The following is a 23,796-nucleotide window of genomic DNA, read 5'->3' as shown; positions in this document are numbered from 1 at the left end:
TAATAACAGATGTGTGAGATTGCGATGAACTGATGTCAGCTTTTTAGGAATTATTAAGGGAGCGCACTTTGCCAGTCATGCCAAACCATGCACTCAGTAGCCTGCTTGCTTTTATGTTATAACAGTGGTTTGTGTGTTAATGCTTTAATAACAAATAATTTATCAGGAGCATTTATGCTGATGTGTATGGTGGCGACACGTAGGTGAAAGTATTTGGAGGTAGCCTACAAAAAAAGAGTCTATTTGCGGGCGGGAGCGGGACAAAAATGTTGCGGGCGGGAGAAAGTAACATAGAAAGTAGTTGAGAACGTCAGTTATAACGACCCACGTATTAAAAAAATGGACGGGTTTAAATCGGGCTCGGGCTCATAATTACAGTTTATGTTTCGGGCCGGGCCGGGCTCGGACACAATGCGCACGGGCTCGGGTCGGGCTTGATTTTTTGGGCCCGATCTAAGCTCTACAATGACTTCAGACAGAAGCACATGGATACCACAGCTAAGAACAAACTTACTGCTGATCCACTTTTCCATGTTGATAAGAGCATTAAAATTAGAAAAAATAATGAGACAAATAGAAATCAAGGGACATTTAGAATAGATAAAAATGTGCGATTAATCGCGAGTTAACTATGACATTAATGCGATTAATCGCGATTAAATATTTTAATCGTTTGACAGCACTAATATATATATATATATATATATATATATATATATATACACACACACACACACACATATATATATATAATACAATCAAAAATAACAGATAAATAAGTACATGTACATCTCAGCACAATCTTCCAAAATTATTAAAAGTGATTCAAATAGGCACATACATACATAAACGCACACATTTACAATTGTTCTTTTTCGTTTCCTTCTACATCAAACAGAATAATAACCCATCCAAAAAAGACTTATTAGTATATAAGCCAGGAACCATACTATAAAATACTATCCCCTCGCGTCATTTTCGTGTATTCAATGTGACCATATAATATTCCAAAATATAAATCATGTAGTTTTGGCTAATAAATCATGATCAAAAACACTTGAACAAAAACGTTTTTCTTTATTTCACGTTATGTAGGCTAGGACATTTGTACATGGCTTCCGAACGGGATCACATTCATCTTCAAGCGTAGATCTATAAATAAATAAAGGAACAACGTTAACCGCTATAGACATTGAGATGGGTTTTTTCTTCTTCCATTGCATGTATAATTTCCTGATAATTTCCCCATCCCCCGTTAATATATATAGGTGAAGTAGATAAATAATTTAAAGTTCGTGGATAAATGTTACTTCATATGTATTCACTTGCCACATATCAAATTATTTCGAATTATTTCAAATTCATCAAAAACGTTGTTGAAATATTTTGTCGCGTTGCTTTTATGGACTCTATCTATGCCATGGGCTGACTTTAGACGGTAAAAGATTGCCTGCGACCTTCTCCTCCTGTCTATACGGTAATGTCTCTATTGTGCGACATAAAGTTGCGTGGTTATGACGCAATTTTTAGCCTATTTTTACAAGAATGGCTTCTACGGGGCCATAACGTAAGATACAAAGTAATGGAGCCTTTTATACATTGTCGTGTTTCTTTAGAAATAAAAAATGGACAAATGGAGTCTTTGGACGCCTCAGATGTAAAGTTATTCGCTGTCAAGTGACGCCAAAATGAATGGGAGTCAATGGGATGCTAACAGCAGGTGATAGCCAGCTACAATGGCGGCCCCCGGAGGCAGCTTCAACTTCCGGCTGATGGATTACCCCCTTGATTTCAACGGAGAGAGTTGAAGCCAAACATGGGCACTCACTTCCTGATAGCCAAGCGTTCTGCGCAGGCTCAAACTGAGCTTGATGACGTAGATGTCACGTGAGCAACCTGACTGACAGTTGTAAATCTTCTAGTAGCTGTGCCAAGAATATGTGAAGTGTATTAACAGTAGCATTATGAGCAGAACACATGGGTATGCAGTATGAACAATATAGACAGATATGTGCAGTTTAATAACAGTAACATTTTAAGAGTAGTGTGGGTGTGTGTGGTTGACCCTGTCAAAGCAGCCCCATGGACGTGGTTATAATAATTAATTTAATATAACATATTACGCTATATAATTACAATATGACATGATAAAAGAAGTGGCTAAAATCGACTTTAAAATAGCCTACTTTAGGATTGTAATCGTTTGAGTAGCCTATCTGCAGTTCTAGTAATTTTAGTTAGTTAGTTTAGTTTATTTTGAACATGTTTATGTATATATCCATTAGATTTAAATATTCGGCTAGTACACACACACACACACACACATAATACAATCAAACATAACAGATAAATAAATGCATGTAGGCTACAGCACAATCTTCCAAAATTATTAAAAATGATTCAAATATAGGCACATATGCAAATAATTTTTTTCCTTCTTTTTCGTTTCCTTCTACATCAAACAGAATAATAACCCATCCAAAAAATACTTCTTAGTATGAGCCCAGGAACCATATAATAATGTCCCCTCAAGTCATTTTCGTATCCATTCAATATTACATGACCATATAATATTCCAATATATAAAGAATTGTGAGCTAGGTGTAAAATCATGTAGTTTTGGCTAATAAATCACGGTCACAAACACTTGAACAAAACCGTTTTTCTTTATTTCACGTTATGTAGGCATTTTGTACATATGGCTTCCGAACGGGATCACATTCATCTTCAAGCGTAGATGTGTAAAAAAATAAAGGAACAACGTTAACCGCGATAGACATTGAGATGTTTTTTTTCTTCTTCCATTGCCTGTATAATTTCCTGATAATTAATTTCCCCATCCCCCGTAGGTGTAGTAGTAGATAAATGTTACTTCATATGTATTCACTTGCCACATATCGAATTATTTCCAATTCCTCAAAAACGTTGTTTAAATATTTTGTCGCGTTGCTTTTATGGACTGTATCTATGCCATGGGCTGACTTTAGACAGTAAAAGACTGCCTGCGAGACTGTGCGAGCTTCTCCTCCTGTCTATACGGTAATGTCTCTATTGTGCGACATAAAGTCGCGTGGTTATGACGCAATTTTTAGCCTATTTTTACAAGAATGGCTTCTACGGGGCCATAACGTAAGATACAAAGTAATGGAGCCTTTTATACATTGTCGTGTTTCTTTAGAAATAAATAATGGACAAATGGAGTCTTTGGACACCTCAGATGTAAAGTTATTCGCTGTCAAAGTGACGCCAAAATGAATGGGAGTCAATGGGATGCTAACAGCAGGTGATAGCCAGCTACAATGGCGGCCCCCGGAGGCAGCTTCAACTTCCGGCTGATGGATTACCCCCTTGGCAAAAACGGAGGCTGCATTTTCAGGACCCCACTTCTAGGACCGCATTTCTAGGACCCTAGGTTTTTAGTAACAACGCCACCTACCGAATTAGAGGACCAGCGAAGATGGATGACATTCAGAGTGTGAGTATCAAATGCGAATACATTTTTATTTGTTTAACTTTAAAAACAATTGTGATGCATTTCATTGGAAAGTTAACGTTGCCAACGTGCTGGAGATTTGTACGGTGGCCGAGAGGTGCAAAACAAATCACAATTATAAAAACAAAATAACAATTCAGAAAACACAACGACATTTCAGAAAACACAATAACAATTCAGAAAACACAATAACAATTCAGAAAACACAATAACAATTCAGAAAACACAATAACAATTCAGAAAACGACTCGGTTACTAACGTAACCTCGGTTCCCTGAGAGGAGGGAACGAGTATTGCGTAAGTAGCTTACGCTATGGGAAAACTCCTTTTCTCGAGAATATTGAAGTCTTTATGTAAAACGCATTGCAGCTGCACAGCTGACAGCAATGAACGAAGGCAGCTCGGTCATTGGCTGTGCTGCGGCAACTTGCTCGAACCAATGACGGGGCGACTCTGAATGCGCGACCAATGAGCGCGCTTCGCGCCCGCGCGCGTCAGAGCCCGCCAAGATGGGCGTGGCCAAGAGCTATATATTGGGCGCCCCGTCATGAGAGTTCTTTAGGTTAAAACGACTGAAGCGAACTAACCAAGCACAAGCACGGCAGCCTACGCAATACTCGTTCCCTCCTCTCAGGGAACCGAGGTTACGTTAGTAACCGAGTCGTTCCCTTTCGAGAGGTCTCTCCTATTGCGTAAGTAGCTTACGCTATGGGAACACCATGCAAAACGCCGTGCGTGCTGAACTTCGCCTTATGATAGCCAGAGGCAGGTGCCTGAGCTAAAAAAGCAAAGTTATCATCCAACTAGCCGGCAGAGGCGAGCTTTATATGTGGGAAAGAATACAGAGCGGCTAGAAGGCGCTCAGTGTGACACAAGCACATACATAATCTAGATACGAACTCGTAGTTCAACTAGCATCATGCTGATAGTACATTGGAATGCAGTGTCGGGACCTGTAGGTTGTAGAACCTGATAAATGTGGACGGTGAGGCCCAGCCTGCCGCCGCACAAATATCCTCGATCGGTATCCCGCTCGACCATGCCCAGGAAGAAGCCACACTCCTGGTGGAGTGTGCTTTGACTCCCCAGGGGCATTGAAGTCCCTTAGCTTCATAAGCCAGCGCTATAGCTTCAACTATCCAGTGAGAGATTCTCTGCTTTGAAACGGCGGAACCTTTCGTACGGCCGCCAAAGCATACAAACAGTTGTTCTGTCTGTCTGAATAGGGCAGAACGCTCTCAAACACTCTGAGAGCCCTAACGGGGCAGAGTAGATTAGCGTCGTGTTCGTCTGCTGGGGACGATAGCGCAGTTAGGGAGATAACCTGTGCTCTGAAGGGAGTGGTGAGCACTTTAGGAATATACCCATGTTTCGGTCTAAGGACGACGCATGAAGGACCCACAGATCGGGGCGGGGATGAAATATCATCCCGTTGGCCTGACTGAGGAGGTCTGGCCTCAGTGGAATCGGCCGTGGTGCAGATTGCATTTGCATCAGATCTGGAAACCATGTTTGGTTCTTCCAGAGTGGGGCTATCAGCAGCACTGCGTTTTTCTCCTCTCTGACCCGACTGATGACCTGCGGTAGCATCGCCATCGGGGGAAAGGCATATAAGGGACGGCTCGGCCAGCTCTGGGCGAGCGCATCCATGCTTTTCGTGAAGAAAAGAGGGCAGTACGCGTTCTCCTTGGAGGCGAAGAGGTCGATCTCCGCTTTGCCAAAGGTTTTCCATAACCAGTGAATCGTCAGCGGGTTGAGAGCCCATTCTCCTGGGAGAATTTTGTCTCTGGATAGCATGTCCGCCCCCTGGTTCAGGGCACCTGGCACATGCGCTGCTCTCAGCGAGCGCAAGTTGTGCTGGGACCATAAAATGAGTCTCCTGGCCATTGAATGCATGGAGCTCGACCTGAGTCCACCCTGGCGATTTATGTACGATACTACCGTCATGTTGTCCGTTCGGACCAAGACGTGTTCGTTTCTCAGCTGTGGGAGCAGGGCTCTGAGAGCCAAAGCGACCGCTTTCATTTCCAGACAGTTTATGTGTAGGCGCTTCTCCGGGTTTGACCAAAAGCCGGAGACAGGCCTGCCCTCGTAAAGGGCCCCCCAACCTATTTTGGAGGCATCTGTCGTTATCATCTTTCTCCTTGTGTTCACACCCAGACTCACGCCTGACTGGTACCATTCGGCGGCTTTCCAGTGCGTCAGGGCTTTTATACAGCCGTGGTTCGTTCTGATTAAAAGGTGGCCCGAACGTGAGTAGGGACGCGGCTCTTGAGCCAGCATTGGAGAGGGCGCATATGCAACAATCCTAGCTGGAGTACGGCCGATGCTGAGGCCATGAGACCGAGCATCCTCTGAAACCGCTTGACGGGGGCGAGCGCGCCCGCCCTGAATGATGTTGCAAGGCGCCGGATGGTGAGCGCGCGCTCTGATGAGAGACGCGCTGTCATTTGCATCGAGTCTAGAACTATTCCCAGGAAAGAAATCCTCTGGCTGGGAGATAGTATGCTTTTTGCAAAATTGATTCTTAGACCCAGGCATTCTAAATGGCTGATAATCCAAGATCTGTGTGTTATTAACTGACTCTCTGATTGTGCTAGAATCAGCCAATCGTCGAGATAATTCAGTATTCGCACTCCCCTTCGCCTTAGGGGGGAAAGTGCTGCATCCATACATTTCGTGAATGTACGGGGAGCCAGGGACAGGCCGAACGGAAGTACTGTGTACCGGTACGACTGTCCCTCGAAAGCGAATCTCAGAAACGGCCTGTGATGAGGCGCTATTGGAATGTGAAAGTAAGCATCTTTCAGATCCACTGAGAGAAACCAATCTCCTGGGCGTACTTGCGCGAGGATATGCTTGGTTGTTAACATTCTGAACGAGCGAATCATTAGTGCTTTGTTCAGGTGTCTGAGATCTAGGATGGGGCGGAGACCGCCATCCTTTTTCGGGACGAGAAAATAGCGGCTGTAAAAACCTGCCTCGCTCAGAGAGGGGGGAACAGTTTCCACAGCGCCCTTTTCTATTAGTTTGCGCACCTCGGTGCGTAGAACATGTGAGCACTCTTTTCTCACTTTCGTCTCGACCACAGTCGTAAAACGTGGTGGTCTGCGAGCGAACTGGAGCGAGTATCCGTGCTTTACTATATTCAATACCCATTTCGGCATATCTGGAATATTTTCCCATGCCGCTGCGTGTACGGATATGGGCTGAATACAGGCTAGGGGCGGGCCGCTGTGACGCAGGGACCCGGCCAGCGAATCGCCTGAGCTCATAGCTCTCAGAGGCGCGGGCGCGCGCTGAGCAGCTGAGTGAATGGGCGCGTGTGTGATTACAGCAGCGCGCGCTGTGTCTGTAAAACTCGCAGCCTGGGCTGGGGTTGTGTTTGACACTGTAAGGACAGTGTTTATAAGTGGGGGTGCATAAACAGTGGTAGGCACACGCGTCACTTTTATAATGTTTCCCGCTTTTACTGGGGATGAATTTATAACTGTGTGAACAGTGCTTGTGTGTAGTGGTGCGTACATGACCGTAGGCACGTGATCTACATTTATGGGGTGCGCAGCTTGAGCTGGGAATGAATTTGGCACTGTTTTGACAGTATCTGGGAATGCACACTTTGTGGACATGTGAACCCTTAGTGACACAGGCAGAAAAAGACTCTTTTTGTGTTTTCTGTGCGTCGCCGTAACGGCGTTTGTTTGCAGGTGAGCGAGCTCTGTGACTGGCCCATTGACTGCTGTATGAACATATCCAGCCGCCTGTAAGGGGACTGGGTAATGCTTGAGCTTTTGCAGAGAGAGTGGTCCGGCTTTTGCGAGACACGCACTCTCTCTTTTCATTCTTGTGGCTAGGACGGCTTTCGAGGCTCGGGGTTCAGCACAATCTTGGGCCGAGGACCCCGTCGCTCAGAAGGCGGCTTGCGGTTGTGAGAGCGCGAGCGGCGTCGAGCGTCAGCCTGAGGCGCGGGCTGAGAGGCGGTGGGGGCTGTTCTAGCCCGCTGCGGCTGCGGCGGCCTCTGTCTGCTCTGCGATGAGCTGGAGCGCTTGGGCAGGAAATGCCGCATAGCTTGTGAAGCATTCTGGGCCTCAGTGAAGCGTTCGGCGAAACCCTTAACCGCCGGTCCAAACAGCCCGCTGGTGGAGATAGGCGCGTCGAGAAATGGCGCCTTATCCGCGTCCTTCATCTCAGTCAGAGTCAACCACAGATGGCGCTCGAGAACAGTCAAATTAGCCATGGCACGGCCGATAGACTGGGCGGTGGCCTTCGTGGCTCGCAGGGCTATGTCAGTCGCGGTGCGTAGGTCCTTAAAGGCTTCGGGTTCGGGGCCAGACTCGTCCATAGAGCGGAGAAGCTTGGCTTGGAACACTTGAAGTACCGCCATAGAGTGAAGCGCTGATGCAGCTTGGCCGGCGGCGGCGTAGGCGCGACCGGCGAGAGCTGAAGTAGTGCGGCAGGGCTTCGAGGGGTGGGAAGCTTTTGCTTTCCATCCGGTGGTGGAGGGCGGGCAGAGATGATTGGCCACGGCCTCCTCGAGGGGCGGTGTTCCCTCGTAGCCTCTTTCCTTCGTGCCGTCCACAGAGGAGAGCGAGGAAGAAAAAGAAGGCTTTAGGCGCGCAGAGTGGGGGGCTTTCCACGACTTGGTGAGTTCGTCGTGAACTTCCGGGAAGAAGGGAGAAGGCCTTTGCCGAGGGGCCTGCTGGCGCCCCTGCAGAAACCACTCATCCAGTCGGCTCCGGGTTGGTTCTTCGGGAGAAGACCAATCGAGCCCGAGGTCTTCCACGGCCTTAGAGAGAACGCGGATAATCTCGCTATCCATGGTGGAGCCCCCGCTCGCGCTAGCTAGCGTCGACGGGGCGGGGTCGAGAGTGGAGACCGGCCAGTCGTCCGATGCAGCGTCGATTGACAAGCTGTCATCCATTCCCCCGTCGTCCTCGGACGCGCCGAAAGTCACAAGGCCCACCGCTCTGCTAGAGGGGTGTGGGTCCGGCTGGGTGAACTGAACCGGCGGTGGGGAAGGCAAGAGCGGCGGTGAAGCACGCGGAGACTGGCTCGGCGTGACGTCACTGAGCTCAGGTTCAGGAAGCCTCTGTGAGCGGCGCTTTTTCTTAGTGCGCGGCTCGAACAGAGGGACGGCGGCGATGGGCTCGCTCACGGCGAAAGCGGCGAGGCGAGCCCGCAGTGCGGAGAGACCCAGGTCGTCACATTCGGGGCATCCGCCCTTGGTCAAAGCAGCTTCTGCGTGGTCCCGGCCCAGGCAGCGAGCGCAGATGATGTGACGATCCCCGTCCGGGAGAAGGTCTCTGCACGACGCGCAGGAAGGCATTTGAAACAACACCTTGGAAAATTTGCTCTTTTACAAGTGTCGCAGAGCGAACAGATGTAAATACTTGCGTGAGCAGTACGCCGGATGGCTCAGTAGGATCGCGTTAGAAGGCGGCTGAAGGTGCCGACGTCCTCGTAGCAAATCCCGCTGGTATGCTTTTCGACGGCGAAGCTTCAATAATCCGGAGGATCCAGCAAAGAAGGTGTTCGCTGAAGGAGATTAAATCTAAAGAACTCTCATGACGGGGCGCCCAATATATAGCTCTTGGCCACACCCATCTTGGCGGGCTCTGACGCGCGCGGGCGCGAAGCGCGCTCATTGGTCGCGCATTCAGAGTCGCCCCGTCATTGGTTCGAGCAAGTTGCCGCAGCACAGCCAATGACCGAGCTGCCTTCGTTCATTGCTGTCAGCTGTGCAGCTGCAATGCGTTTTACATAAAGACTTCAATATTCTCGAGAAAAGGAGTTTTCCCATAGCGTAAGCTACTTACGCAATAGGAGAGACCTCTCGAAAGGGAACACAACGACATTTCATAGAAAACGGAAAAGGTAGGTACATTTTGAGAATGGCAAACTTGTCGCTGATTGGACGAGACACCTGTCAATCAAGCTTTACAGGAAGTAAGAAATTTAAACGTTACTTTGAAGAAGGACATTCATATGCCGTGATTGTGGACATGCTGGCGACATACCACGACATTAAAATGAGCTTGTGCTCAAATGGCTTAAGTTTATCGCACCCATCAACATGCCAAAGATAGTTCGTTCCCATGGAGTGATATGCAGACATCCCAAGTCTCCCGGAAGTTCCCCACATATTGATAGCGGCTCCCTGATGCCCGCAAATTAGTTAAAAACTCGGAGCTCTAGAGAATCTAGAGCTTGCGAGCTCCAAACCGTGTAGCACACGGCAGAGAGGTAGAGACAGAGAGCGAGAGACCTTGCGTGTGTGTGCGCCTCACGAAGCGCATGTAAATATTTTTTAGTAACCTTGTAAATAGTTTTAATATCGGGGTATGTCGCCAGCATGTCCACAATCACGGCACATGAATGTCCTTCTTCAAAGTAATGGTTAATGTGTTCCATTTTCGCATTTAGCAAAACAAAGTTGATCACAAATTTCTTACTTCCTGTAAAGCTTGATTGACAGGTGTCTCGTCCAATCAGCGACAAGTTTGCCATTCTCAAAATGTACCTACCTTTTCCGTTTTCTTTGAAATGTCGTTGTGTTTTCTGAATTGTTATTGTGTTTTCTGAATTGTTATTGTGTTTTCTGAATTGTTATTTTGCTTTCTGAATTGTCGTTGTGTTTTCTGAATTGTTATTTTGTTCTTATAATTGTGATTTGTTTTGCACCTCTCGGCCACCGTAGTATGTAACTATAAATTCACAACAACATATTTCACTCAGTCTTCCATATAAAAACCTATGGTGAATAGGCCTATAACTGCAGTAGGTCATATACTTTTCATAACATAGTTGATCCAACTGTGTATTTTTAAATTTTCAATTCACAAAAACACATAGTCTTCTGTAGGCTGAGTGAAGCCCAACTGAACAGCTAAAGACATTTTAATTCGTGCAGATCTAAACTGTAACGTTTATATTTAAATGAACAAAAAACAAACAAAAAAATGTCTATGGACGGGTTATTCATGTGTAAGAGTCGATTTAATTATGTTATTTTGAAGTATATTCCCCTACTGGACGAATCAGGAACAACAGGGGCGTAAAACTGTCAGGGAAACTGTCAGGGGCGTATATCTGCCGGCTCCAGGGGTGCTTCTCAATATCCCTCCTCGTCTCCTCCCTCCTCTGTCCTCCATCCTATGACCCGGAAACCAATCAAGCACAGCCATCTTGAAGGACATCTCAATTCTCTAATTGCACCGCGAGGAGTAGAGGAGTGAGGAGGCTTTCAGAGGAGTTATGAGCGAGGATACACAGGTGTATCCTATGCGGAAGTGTTTTATTGGCTAAACGTTGCGCATGTATACATTCTCCTCCCCCTTCACATCGGTCACAATAATTTGAATTTACACTTTACCCTTGCAGTTTATTCCAGTTAAACCACACATCTCACATTTTTCAACAGGGTATCTTGCTTTATTATTAGGCTATTCATAATGAATTTCTTAAATAAAAAAAACTTTAACAACATAACGGCAGATCCTTTGAGCGCTGCTGATGACGCTATGAAGTGACGCTCAAGTGATCAAGTATTCCAATGTATAAAAAAAGCTTTCATTCGATTCCTCAGGGTGCTTCTCATTTCTTATTTGTGCATCCTCGTTTCCTTTCCTCGCTTCCTTTCCTAGCGTCTCAGCTCCACCCCCTGTAGGATACGAGGGAAGGCTGCAAGGAAAGAAAACGATGACGGAGGAATCGAATGAAAGCTTTTTTATACATTGGAATACTTGATCACTCGAGCGTAACTTCACTGCGTCATCAGCAGCGCTCAAAGGATCTGCCCTTATGTTGTTGAAGTTTGTTTATTTAAGAATTTCATAAGAAATAACAATAAAGCAAGATACCTTGTTGAAATATTTGAGATATGTAGTTTATATAAACTGCAAAGGTAAAGAATAAATTAAAATGATTGTGATCCATGTGAAGGGGGAGGAGAATTGACACGTGCGTCACGTTTAGTCGATAAAACTCTTCCGCATAGAATACACCCGTGTATCCTCGCTCATGACTCCTCTGGAAGACTCCTCACTCCTCGATCCTCGACTCCTCGCGGTGCAATTAGAGAATTGAGATGTCCTTAAAGATGGCTGCGCTCGATCGGTTTCCGGGTCATAGGATGGAGGACAGAGGAACGAGGAGACGAGGAGGGATATTGAGAAGCACCAAGGGCGTAGATTTGGTTTGAACATTGGGGGGGTTGAAGTTTGGGTATGCCTCCTGATATTGTGATCATGGTATAAATAATGGGGGGGTTGTAATGCATAGATTTAAATATTGGGGGGGTTATATCCCCCCCATCCCCCCCACAAATTACGCCCCTGAGAAGCACCCTCAGTCCTCATTTTCTTTCCTTGCGTCCTTCCCTCACATCCTACAGGGGGAGGAGCTGAGGCGCTAGGAAAGGAAGCGAGGAAAGGAAACGAGGATGCACAAATAAGAAATGAGATGCACCCCAGGTCTGCAGCCTCCCCATATCTAAGGTGTCACGGTCCCACCCCTTCTAATGCGCCAAATGGTTTAGTCCATCTGCACGCATTTTGATTATGTTAGTTAGTTCAAGTTGAGCATCTGGTGCAGCGCAAACTTCTGCTGTAGAAATGTCTTTCTCAAAGAAAGCCAAATCAGGCCACCAAAAAAGAAATAAAGACAGGAGAAGGAAAGAAAACAAAATGAGGGGAAACAATTGGTAACTGACTTATTTTCAAAGAAAGTGAGCACAAACTAGAATACGAAATCTGTAGGGCTAAACTGCTTGAATATCTCCGTGATCGTTAGTGCTAAAAAAGAACTGAGACAACTCATTGAAAGAGCTGAACATACACTTTCAGATGATAAAAAAAGGCCAAGAAAGGATGACCGTGTCCGTCGGTCACCACAGAAAACCAATACATTTTAAGCGCGAGAGCTAGGTTTGGTCATAGCCGACAGACTCGATCGGTCATTTCAGTGCAAAATAATTAGGCCATCTTTAAATATCTGTAAAGATCAGAGCATTAAAATTACATAAATGTAGGCCTTACATGTAGAGTCTCTCAGTTTATTTGCTTCTATTTTAGAACACTTGATGATTGTCTAATAAAGTCATCAAAACTGAAGCAATGCTCTTGTGGCTACAAGTGCTTGAATGGGATGGATACTCAAATAAGCAAATTCAGTCATTTACATCCTACATTTTAGCTTCCTAAATTACTTGCCTATATGTTTACAACAACTTCCAACATGGTTCTGACAATCATAAACAAAGGCAAGAACTGTTTTTTAGGTTAGTAAATGATTTTTTGTTGTTGTTGTTGTTGTTGTTGTTGTTAATTGTTAATTTAATTGGTGTGTGGCTAAAAAGCTGATAATTTGAATCGGTTTTTAATCAGAGAGAGAGAAAACATTTGCAGTGCTAAGGGTACCCCAGACCCAGGTTTGGGAAACACTAAGATAGTTAATTATCACTCAAGTTTTTTCCAGATGTTTTCCCCTAATTTTAGTGTGTTTTATCTGCTGTAAAGTCTGAGTCATCTTTGACTGAACTTCACACCATGATTGAGTGGCTAAAGAACAAAAGAAGCCCCCACAGCCAAGTCGAGGAGTTAATGAAACGTACAGCACCTCATCGTGCTGCGTGGATTCGATCCTCTGGTACAAAAACTGTTGAGGAAATAAACAGAGAATATCCCAGACTTAACGATTTTCCTGGAATGGTGAGTTTAATTATTTGCATTTTAGGGAATTCACTGAAGGGCTGTCTTGGCCTGTAGTAGAAATCCTACATTATTTAGAAAAGTAAAATCCTTCATTCTATTGTTACTTGTAATCTTGCAAAAATGTTGCAATTTAATGTTTTTGTTTAGATATCACAGGACTTTGGAGTTTTATTCCCTGACAATGCAGACCGCCTTTATGAGTTTTGGGCTCCTGTCTTCACTGACCGGATTTTACTTTTTGCAAGAAAAGAACCCAAGGCTGCTGATGTCCTTCTCGAAAGTCTGGAAACATTGTCAAATGGTAGGACATCCTATTAAAATCTCATAAAGTATACCATTTCTAGTCTCTGCACAGGTAGTTTCAGATCTGTTGACCAAATTATAGTTTCATATCACTTATATGAAATTTCCAAAAATTACTTTTAGTATCTAAATATCTATGTTGAGCACACTCTTTCTGTCATGTTATTGAATAAAAAAAGGTAAATTTCTTCAGGAATACTGTAATTATTTAAACAAGAAAAAAGTAGGGTGAGACTTGATTTGATCCACTGTTTTTTTTTTAAACTGTAAACATTCTTTCTGTAAACTTGTCGTTCAAGAGGTTCGTGGTGAAGTTGCCTTTAAAACCCTTCCTGCTGTTCTGCCGTCATCGCCATACCGCACAGATGGGAAAATGGTCCGTCCAACTTATGCTGAAATGAAGCGCAGCTTCATTGACATTAAACTAGTAAATAAAAGCAACACTGCAACATCAGCTGTTAACTGGCTTTATATATATATATATATATATATATATATATATAATTTGAGGTTCATTTATATTGTTCATATAATATTTTGCACAAAAATGTAATGTTTTGGATAAAAGCGTCTGCTAAATGATTAAATGTAATGTATTCACAAAACAAATTATTAGTATGTTTTGCCTTATTTCCAAAACAATCTGCAGTTAAATGTTCTGAACAAACATACTCCTCTGATGATCCAAAACGCCATTAACATTAAAAACGTTCAATTTTAAACGCATTAAAAAAGTCTTAAATTTGATAATCTCAAATTAAGGCCTTAAAAGCCTTGAATTTGGTATACAAAGTCTTGGATTTCATTACAAAGGTCTTATATATTTTTTTGCTTTCCCAGGATAAAGTTCATACCATAACAAAATTACAGTTTTTTACAATTTCTAACACACAATTTTGCAAACTATGCTGGTTTTATCAAAATACTTAACACAATTCACAAAATCACACACAGAAAACTGCAAAATACCTCATATCTCCTGCAATATGAATCACTGCAACCAAAACTACATATAGCATTATCAAAATCAAACTTTTGCACGAAATGGTACACACTTCATTTATATTACCAGATTTTTGTCTAACCAACTACACACTGTTGGGCATAATGAAAAGCACTCTCATCTTTAGTATGCTTTGCCATAATACTACAGTAAAATAGTTCAAATTGTAGACAATTCTTCAGAATGTTCACATGACAGAAATATTTGCAGATACACACACATGCTGTTGAAACATTTTTTTTTTTCACCAAACAAGTCAGTGCAACATATGCACAGCAGATATATTTACATTGGCCTGAACAAAAATACGCTCACAAAAAACAGTAAACTGAAAAACAGAAAAATAAATATATAAAAAAAGAGGCAAGAAAAATAATTAGGGAGCATCTTGCCGCACAGCTGGTTCAGGCCACATCACAGGCCACAACACAGGCAATATCTTACCTTGCCAGACATCGAGGGAAGAAGCGCCTTGAGTTCCTTATCCATCCCTGAATCACACCCACATCAATCTCCTCATGCCTCTTCCATAGCCTGCACAAGAGGCATGCGAAAACAAAGGGCAGCCGGTCGTATACCTTCCACCTCCATGCTGAAAATAACTCTTCTAGGGGCTCCTACTCTTCCTTTTCCTCCTCCTCTTCCTCCTCCTCTTTCTCTTCCTCCTCCTCCTTCTCTTCCTCCTCCTCTTTCTCTTCCTCCTTCTCTTCCTCCTCCTCTTCCTCCTCCTCTTTCTCTTCCTCTTCCTCCTCCTCTTTCTCTTCCTCCTCCTCTTCCTCCTCCTCCTCTTTCTCTTCCTCCTCCTCCTTCTCTTCCTCCTCCTCTTTCTCTTCCTCCTTCTCTTCCTCCTCCTCTTCCTCCTCCTCTTTCTCTTCCTCTTCCTCCTCCTCTTTCTCTTCCTCTTCCTCCTCCTCTTCCTCCTCCTCTTCCTCTTCCTCCTCCTCTTTCTCTTCTCCCTCCTCCTCCTCCTCTTTCTCTTCCTCCTCCTCTTTCTCTTCCTCCTCCTCTTCCACGTCTTCCATTGTTGTCGTAAAAAAAAGGTGCTCACCTGTGGTCTTTTCATAGTACTTACATACTGATTGAAGCGTTAACCATTAACCATTGAGGTGTTTGGCCAGCTGTCATATGTATTAACCAATTAGCTCATGTAGTGTCATTTTAAATGGCAGTGTTTTGAAATGGCAAACATGTGACTTTATGTCTTATGCAGAGAACCGTGTTCAGTGCATTTAAAAAGTGCTATTTTGAATTGCAAAATGTGTGTAAAGCAGAAAATGTGTTTAGACTTTTGGAGACTTGAGAAGAGGTTTTGCTCTCTGTGTGTCAGTTTAAATAATTGAGCTGTGCATGTCAGTTTAGTGTGTTAGCAGTTGGAAAAAACTGTAACTGTTTCTAATGTAGGCTAATTCAAAATTCATGCAGGTTGAGTGCATCTCGCGCTCCGCGTCATAGCAGAAAAAGCGATAGCGTGCGCACTCGTTACTATATTTACTAGACAAAGTGAGGTACAGAACAAGATAGTAACCTAGCCTAGTTTGTTGTCTGAAATGGGAAAGTGTCGGTTTAATCCGATGTGGCCACAAATGCCAGAATTCAATAATTTAAACCCCAAATCAGAGCTTTTCTGTTAAAAGAACATATTGTCTACCCGGTCTTTTCAATAGTATTTGGCAACCATGTGCGCGCTCTCTCTACACTGCTGAAGAAGCGTGGATAATCTGAAAACACAGACAAGCTGGAGTTCAGCGATCTTCATTTGAGATTTTCTACTTAAATTAAAGTGTCATTCAGTCGGTCTGTGTTCTGTCACGAGCCGCTTTTGCGCTGTTTGTGCGACTAAATCTGCGATCCAACTGCAGACTGATATCCAGCAGGGTTTTTAATGTTGATCATATTATACGAGCAAGAATGCAATGTTTCCCGAATATCCACACGATTTCAAATGCGACATTGATTTTATACAACAGTAAAAAAAAAAGAAGGTAACATTAAGTGATGTAGGCCCTACTACATTTAAAAACAGCATTGTCAGGCGTATTGCTCTATTTCGCAATGAAATATGTGGCTTTGAACGAATTGTGAGATTCAATGAATGAATGACTCAAAGACTCACTCATAAAGATAGCGAGTTACCGCCACCTACTGTTCCAATCTCCATACACCAATCTCTGTTACCTTAAACAATCTCTGTTACCTTAAATTATATGTTTATCTCTGTAAAGCTGCTTTGAAACAATCTACATTGTTAAAAGCGCTATATAAATGAGGATGACTTGACTTGACTTGACTACTGTCGATTTTAATGTTTTTTAACATTGCATATTTAATGAACATTTTATTTAAATAATTATTTTTTTTTAAAAGGTATTATAAAGGTTAAAAATGAAATGGAAATGTCTATTAAAGGGGGCAAATATTGTCACTTAATGGAAAAGGTGTGAGTAAGTCTAAGTGGAAGAGAGGGGGTTCAGGGGTTACGGCACTCTTACGGCAAAATTGGAGAACCACGGAACTTAGGAAAAAAGGGATAGTTATGTAGAACTAGATAGTTATGAAGTGCTACTGCTGAAGAGTGCAATGTCAATCATTTCTCATAAGCTTAATTGAATTGGCCTAGAGAGAATAATTATGACATTTTCTGTCTAAAGACTACATATAAAATAACTACCTAAAGTAACTGTCAGCTAAAACTATAAAAAACAGAATGACTCAAATGTGATTAAGACCAATACGCATTTTCGTCTGAAGATGAAGACTAAGACTAAATCAAAAATGGCCGCCAAAATTAACACTGGCCCACACACACGTGCATGCTACAACGCAGTTGCGTATGTAAATATGACTGATAATTTAAGTAAAATGTTTTATTTAATTCAAGTAGCCTACTTGTAGATAATTATTTTCTAGGGTTTAAAATACAGATTTGACATTTTCCCCTCATACTTCTGTCTGAATGGGTACAAAGTTGGCATTGAATTTCATTTGAAATGGTATTAAAAAGGTTTTAAAAAGCCTTGAATTTAAGTTGGAGGATCCTGGGAGTACCCTGATTAAAAATAAATAAATCATCCACTCATTTCTAATGCTGGAATCAATCAGAAAGATGTGCAGAAACACAGAAATGCTGTTTATTATGGACATGTAAATAAATATATTGTATCCATAGAATGTTTGTCACTATATATGCCAACTAAAGTATATTTATCTTTTAAGGTCGGAACTAATATGGTGCATTACCTAATTAGTGAGACAAGCCAGGATCCACACATCTTGGTGCTTGGGGACAAAGAGAACTCCTCCCAAGTTTTCATCATTTTCAACGGGGAGGCAATTGAAAAAGAGACCATACTTCAAGCAGTGGATGTGTGCTTCAAAATATTCTACATCTATGACATCTACCCAAAGCCTTCTGCTCCCATTTAGGAGTTTTTACAGCATGCTGTCTGTAATATTCCTGGAGGAGTTCCTTCGATACATTGCCACCTCCTTAAAAGCTTTGTTTTCAATGTTACTGATCATCAGTAGGTCCAGTAGCCAAACACCATATTAAGGTGTTTATAACACAATATGTACAGTAGGCTATAGCCTGTTTTAATAAGCATATTTATTTTTTATTGTACTAAATTTGTATACTGTACAGATAGATTTTGAATTTGTACTGTATGTACAGATAGTTTTTTTGTGTGTGTGTAGGCACAACTATGTAAGTTTTTATGAATGAATGAATGAATAATTTATTTCTTTTCTTTCTTTTTCCTCTTCAGAACATGATCATTAGTAACAGAAGAACATATTTTAACAAGAAGATAATAAAAACAAAATCTCAGCATGCTCAAAAGAAAAGAAAAAATACAGAAAAAAAAGGAGAAGGAAGAAGCTAATTTATATTTACCTTCCCCTTTTACACATCTAGCCTTGAAACGGCTATACTGTTTTCTCTTTACAAAATATCATAATTTATACTTATTGAGAGAAAAAAAATGTAATCATTTGAAGTACATTTATCTAAAAATAAATCACACAATACAATTATAAAATTAGAAAGAAATGGCAAGAAACAGACTGTTTGGTAATTCAAATCAACCTCTTGAAAAAGAAATGAGATATCATGAGTTTGTCCCAAGTCCACCTTAATTCATATACTTTTCTAATATAGACATTTTAAACCTTCTTTTAAATTGCACAATATGATTGCTTTCCTTAATTATGCAGGTAAATTATTCCACAGCCTCACCCCATTGACAGATATGCACATGCTTTTGAGTGTTGTGCGTGCCATTGATTGAGAGAGCTTTCCTCTCCTTCTTAAATTATCTACTATCTCTTTCCTTAAACCATTTTTGAATATTAATAGGAAGTACTTTGTTTTTAGCTTTGTACATAATTTGTGTGGTCTTAAGATCCACTATATCTTTAAATGTTAATGTTTGCAATGTTAAAAATAAATCATTTGTATGTACATAATAACCAACATTGCAGATTATTCTAATTGCCTTTTTCTGCATTGTGCATATCGTCTTAAGGGTGGTTTTATAGGTATTGCCCCACACTTCTGTACAGTAGTGCAAATAAGGAAGAAAAAGCGCGCAATATAAAATATACATTGTATCTCGGTTCAATATGTGTCTCACTTTACAAAATATACCATTAATCTTTGCCAATTTAGAACTAATATAGTTGACTTGTGGTTTCCAGCTTAGTTTATGATCAATTATTACTCCTAAAAAGGAGTTTTCATAGACTCTTTCTACTCTGGAATTATCACACAATACTTCAATAGTTAAATCATCGGGAATTCTACGCTTCCCAAAGATCATAAATTTAGTTTTCTTTATATTGAGAGATAATTTGTTTAAATCAAACCACAATTTAAGCTTAGCCAATTCTTTAGAGACAGTCATCAACAAATGTTGGAGATTCTCTCCTTCACAAAATATATTTGTATCATCGGCAAAAATTACAATTTTCAACAAATCGGAAGTTTTAACAATATCATTTATATATAATAAAAATAATTTTGGTCCTAGAATTGAACCTTGTGGTACAGCATATATTGTATTTTGGAGCTTCGACCTTTCCTCCCCCATCTGCACATATTGTTGTCTATGTTCTAAATAGCTTTTTATCCAGTTTAGCCCTATTCCCCTAATTCCATAAATTTCCAATTTTTGAAACAAAATATGATGATCTATTGTATCAAAGGCCTTTTTAAGGTCTATAAATACACCTATAGCAAACTTCTTATCATCAATACTGGTTGTTAATTCTTCCACCAGGTCTATTAAAGCCAGAGATGTAGAACGGTTTGTTCTAAAACCATATTGACTATCAGTTATGATCCCATATTTATCAATAAAGCTATCCAATCTAATGGAGAATATCTATTCCAGAATTTTAGAGAATTGGGGAAGCAGTGAGATTGGCCTATAGTTAGTATAAAGATTCTGTTCACCAGCTTTAAAAATAGGGACCACTTTAGCTATTTTCATATTTGTGGGAAAAGAACCCAATTTCAAAGAGAGATTGGAAATATATACAATGGGATCTACTATTACTGCAATTAATTGTTTAATTAAAAGCATATCAATATCATTACAGTCTCTTGATGTTTTATTCTTAAAGTTATTAACAATATCAAGTACTTCGGTTTTGTCAGTATCTCTCAAAAAAATAGTTGCTGAATTTCTTTCTTCAAAATATTGTGGGACATCGCCCTCTTGTGGAGGTATTATCTCATCGGCCAAATTAGGTCCTGCATTCACAAAGCCAGCCACGACTACATCCATGTTTTTGATTATTTTACCATTATCAATAAATTCATTTGGAAAACCAGTACTTGTTTTTTTCCTTCTAATAATTGAATTTAAAATGTTCCACGTACCCTTTATATTATTTTTATTAGTTTCCAGCAATCTACTATAATAGTCTTTTTTAAATTTTCTTAAGATAGCTGTTAATTTATTTTTATATGTCTTATATCTAAATTCTTTCTCTTCAGTTCTATGCTTAACAAAGTCTTTATATAGAGTATTCTTCTTTTTACAAGCGTTCATCAGACCCCTTGTAACCCAGGGTTTATATGGACGTTTAGATGTTATCTCTGATTGCTGGATTGGACAATTTTTATAATACAAAGTCAAAAAGGTATTTAAAAATGAATTGTAAGCTAAATCAACATCCCCTTCTTCATACACACTCTTCCAATCTTGAACTAACACGTCTTCAACTAACATTTTTTAATTTATTCATGGTGTGATCTGTTCTTAATCTCCTCTGTATATTTTTTTTTACTTGTATCCAAAATATAGTGTTTACACTCATGGAGTACAAATATTGGCAGATGGTCAGTAATATCATTTATTAACAATCCACTTTCTAAATTGCTACTCATATTATTTGTCAAAATATTATCTATTATTGTTGCTGAGTGGGTGGTAATTCTACTCGGTTTGTTTATACATGGATAAAGGCCTGTACTGTACATTACATCAATAAACTCCTCTATTTTAATTTATGTACAGCCTTTTTAATAAGTATGTTTTTTTACTTTTATTTTGGCACATCTGTGTTTTTTATGTATGTATGTGCACGCATGTTTTAAATTTAATGTGTATATTTTAATATTTGCAACTCATAATTGTTTGTTCTATTTATTATACACGTGTATTTACATACTAGGCTCACTAATATTTATTACATTATTAATTTAATACTTAAAACATGTTAAAACATATTTATTGTGTTTATACTCCAATAAAAAAAAAATCTATTTGAAAAGGAGTATTTTATTTATTAAAATAAGGTCCTAAATAAAAATAAATATTTAACTCAACTGTTGGTTTATTTTAACCCAACTTGTATTTAACCCAATGCATTGGGTTAAAATAACCCACAGTTGGGAAGGTGCTATACCACCCCATAGTTGGGTTATTCGTTGGGTTATTTTTAACCCAACATTTTTAAGTGAGTGTTCTCTCCTACGTGAGACCAGCACTGAGATGTTTTAATTGCCAAAGATTGGGTCATGTAACAGCAGTATGTAAAGGGAAAAGAAGATGTTGCACATGTGGTGGAGATCATGATTATGGGCAATGTGGAGAGGGGATTGAACCCAAATGTTGTAATTTGTGAGGGCCACACTGGGCGTTTCTTGACTGTAAAGCCCAAAACACAAGCTACAGAAGCAATGAAATACAAAACAGTACAACATATTTCATATGTTTAAGCAGCAAGTACAACACAACCCAATATAAAGATAAATGCAGTCATAAATGTCTCTTGGATGGAAACATCCATGTTCAAGTTCAAGTTCAAGTTGAGGTTTATTGTCATTCCACTACATGTGGGAACATACAGTGGGACGAAATGTCGTGCCTCACAGGACCACGGTGCTACATAAGTACAAACATACAAAAATGTAACAGACATAAACATTGTTTGTCAAGCAACTAGTTGGGGAACAGTACAGTAGTGCATGAAAATGTACATAAATATAATAATAGCTGAGTCTATTTTTATACACGCAGCAGTGTGTGTAAAGTGTCTAGTGCATAGTTTGTAAAGTGTCTTAGTATGTTTCAGGAGGTAGGGGTTTGCATAGGGTTTCAGAGGGTGTAGTTTGAGTTCAGGGCCCTCACGGCCTGGGGGAAAAAGATGTTGAGCAATCTGGCGGAGCAGGCGCTGATGCTCCGAAACCGTATTCCTGATGGTAGGAGCTGGAAGAGACTGTGGGAGGGATGGGTGGAGTCCTTAACGATACTGTTGGTTTTGCTGGAGCATCGTGTAAGGAAAATGTCCAGGATGGAAGGGAGAGGGGCACCGATGATCTTTGCAGCCGTGTTCACTGTCCGCTGGAGGGTCTTATGGTCAGCAGCACTGCAGTTTCCGTACCAAACAGTGATGCAGCTAGTCAGCACACTCTCAATGGTGCCCCTGTAGAATGTGGTGAGAATAGGTGGAGGGAGGCTTGCTCTTTTCAGCCGGCGGAGAAAGTGTAGGCGCTGTTGTGCCTTTTTGGAGAGTGACATGGTGTTGGTGGTCCAGGTGAGATCCTCTGTGATATGCACCCCCAGAAATTTAGTGCTGCTGACTCTCTCCACAGTCGAGCTGTCGATGGTCAATGGGGGGTGGTCAACCGAGTTTCTCCTGAAGTCTATCACGACCTCCTTTGTCTTTCCTATATTGAGGGCCAGATTGTTAGTGCCACACCATTCAGCCAGCTGTGCCACTTCCTCTCTGTAGGGCGTTTCATCATTGTTGCTGATGAGACCTACCACTGTTGTGTCATCAGCAAACTTGATGATGTGGTTGGAGCTGAACTTGGCAGTACAGTCGTGGGTCAGCAGTATGAAGAGCAGCGGGCTGAGCACACAGCCTTGTGGGGCACCTGTGCTAAGTGTGGTAGTGCTCGAGGTGTTGTGGCCGACACGGACTCACTGAGGTCTTCCGGTAAGAAAGTCCAGGATCCAATTACAAAGGGAATTGTTGAGGCCCAGCAGGTTTAGTTTATTTATGAGCTGTTGTGGAATAATTGTGTTGAATGCCGAGCTGAAGTCAATGAACAGCATTCTAACATAGGAGTCTTTATTTTCTAGGTGGGTTAGAGCCAGGTGGAGGGTGAAGGAAATTGCATCGTCCGTAGAGCGGTTGGGACGGTATGCAAACTGAAGCGGGTCGAGTGTGTTGGAGAGGCAGGCTTTGATATTGTGCATGACTAACCTCTCAAAGCACTTCATTATGATTGAAGTCAGTGCTATGGGACGGTAGTCATTTAGGCAGGACACAGGTGATTTCTTTGGTACCGGAATGATTGTTGTGGATTTGAGACATGTGGGGACGACTGCCTGGTGCAGCGAGGTGTTAAAGATATCTGTAAGCACATCTGTCAGCTGTGCAGCACAGTCTCTCAGAACACGGCCAGGTATGTTGTCGGGACCTGCAGCCTTGCGTGGGTTAATCCTAGATAAGGACTTCCTTACGTCGGCTGGAGACAGACAGAGCGCCCGGTCGTTGGGTGGTATGGGCAGTCTTTGTGCAGGTATGTCATTCTGCATGTCAAACCGTGAATAAAAGTGGTTGAGTGCATCGGGGAGGGATGTATCATCATCACAGGCCTGTGGCGGAGGCTTGTAGTCAGTGATGGTCTTAATGGCATGCCACAGGCTCCGTGTGTCTCTACTGTCGGAGAAGTGTTTGTTGATTTTTTGAGCATATGACCGTTTTGCATTTTTAATGCCACAGGACAAGTTGGATCTTGCTCTTTTGAGGGCTGCTTTATCTCCTGATC

General features: G+C 41.6%; 1 protein-coding gene and 1 long non-coding RNA gene across 2 annotated transcripts in view; both read left to right on the top strand.

The window, feature by feature from the left end:
- LOC143736711 (uncharacterized) overlaps window positions 1-23,796 on the top strand; it is a 336,163-nt gene that overhangs the window by 305,149 nt on the left and 7,218 nt on the right. The gene's annotated exons all lie outside the window — the stretch shown is intronic.
- LOC143737795 (uncharacterized) lies at window positions 13,039-17,879 on the top strand. Its single transcript, XR_013203722.1, has 4 exons — window positions 13,039-13,201; window positions 13,352-13,505; window positions 13,807-13,934; window positions 17,756-17,879. It is a non-coding gene; the product is annotated as an uncharacterized LOC143737795 (long non-coding RNA).

Source organism: Siphateles boraxobius, unplaced genomic scaffold, assembly GCF_051911475.1.
Source record: "Siphateles boraxobius isolate OS27281-9 unplaced genomic scaffold, OSU_SipBor_1 130, whole genome shotgun sequence".
In the NCBI taxonomy this organism is placed as follows: domain Eukaryota; kingdom Metazoa; phylum Chordata; class Actinopteri; order Cypriniformes; family Leuciscidae; genus Siphateles; species Siphateles boraxobius.
Note: the sequence above shows the minus strand (reverse complement) of the source record. Positions and strands in the feature narration are given on the sequence as shown.